Genomic DNA, 1,706 nt, shown 5'->3' with positions numbered 1-1,706 from the left:
TGAATGTCGAGATGTTGAGGAAGGAATTGGGGGATAGATCATGAAAATCGATCCCGTAATAATACATGATGCCGCGGACGAACGGGTGGAGGGGAAACCCCAGCCCACGCACAAAGTGAGGGAGGAATACAACCCTCTCTTGGGGTTCCAGAGTAGGGATGATCTGTCCCGCCGTATGGAGGCAGTGGCCGATTTGTTTGGCGAGATACCCGGCCTCCCGAAGCTTTTTGATATGATTCTCCTAGACAGTAGAGGCCATCCACTTGCCTCCTGCTCCGGATCCGGACATTTTCGGAAGGCCTTTGTGGGCGGAGAAGACGAACACTCAGGCACTGGAGCTAGGGCGAAGGGGAATGGATCGGGAAGAAGAAAGCATGGGTGAGAAAGGGAGTCCTTATCCCCTTATAAAGGCAGCAGGTATTCTGCGCCTCCCCAATTGCCTGGTAAACTCGCTTATTTCCCAAGCGTCGTAATTGATGGAGTGGTTGGGTTAACCACACCCATATTGATGAGAATCCCGTGATAAGGGGGCACGATCTCTGCTTCGACAAGACGTGCCAAGAAAACCGCCTCGCAATATGTGGAGTAGCTGGTTGAGAAAAACGGTTCAAATAATGACCGAGCCATAGCGTGATGTCACGTTATAAAAAGTTGTCAGCAGATTAGATTTGTGGAATAATATACTCTCTACAGTGGTATGTGGAATTTATTTTGCAGAGCCGGACACGATCCTTGTGTTCAAAATCTTCTATGGAGTATTCGGAGAAGGAACCCGCCTTGCAATGCCGAAGACAATATGTGCACAGGACTCATCTTCATTGAAGCTTGGTTCAGGGGCTACTGAGGGAGTCCTGGATTAGGGGGTCCTCGAACAGCCGGACTATATCCTTCGGCCGGACTGTTGGATTATGAAGATACAAGATTGAAGACTTCGTCCCGTGTCCGGGTGGGACTCTCCTTTGCGTTGAAGGCAAGCTTGGCAATTCGGATATGTAGATCTCCTCCCTTGTAACTGACTCTGTGTAACCCTAGCCCCCTCCAGTGTCTAAATAAACCAGAGGGTTTAGTCCATAGGACAACAACAATCATAATCATAGGCTAGCTTCTAGGTTTAGCCTCTATGATCTCGTGGTAGATCAACTCTTGTAATACTCATATCATCAAGATCAATCAAGCAGGAAGTAGGGTATTACCTCCATCGAGAGGGCCCGAACCTGGGTAAACATTGTGTCCCCTTCCTCCTGTCACCATCCGCCTTAGAAGCATAGTTCAGGACCCCCTATCCGAGATCCGCCGGTTTTGACACCGACACCCACTACTTCCTCCGGCGAATTCCCGTAAATCTCCGGTACTCCAAAAAATACCCAAATCACTCGGAACCTTTCCGATGTCCGAATATAGCCTTACAATATATCGATCTTTATGTCTCGACCATTTCGAGACTCCTCGTCATGTCCGTGAGATCATCCGTGACTCCGAACAACCTTCAGTACATCAAATCACATAACTCATAATACAAATCGTCATTGAGCGTTAAGCGTGCGGACCCTATGGGTTCGAGAACTATGTGGACATGAACGAGACACGTCTCCGGTCAATAACCAATAGCAGAACCTGGATGCTCATATTGTCTCCTACATATTCTACGAAGATCTTTATCATTCAAACCGCATAACAACATACGTTGTTCCCTTTGTCATTGGCAT

This window comes from Triticum urartu, chromosome 2A (assembly GCF_056163025.1).
Source record: "Triticum urartu cultivar PI428250 chromosome 2A, HENAU_Tu73, whole genome shotgun sequence".
In the NCBI taxonomy this organism is placed as follows: Eukaryota; Viridiplantae; Streptophyta; class Magnoliopsida; order Poales; family Poaceae; genus Triticum; species Triticum urartu.
This window is presented reverse-complemented; position numbering follows the sequence as displayed.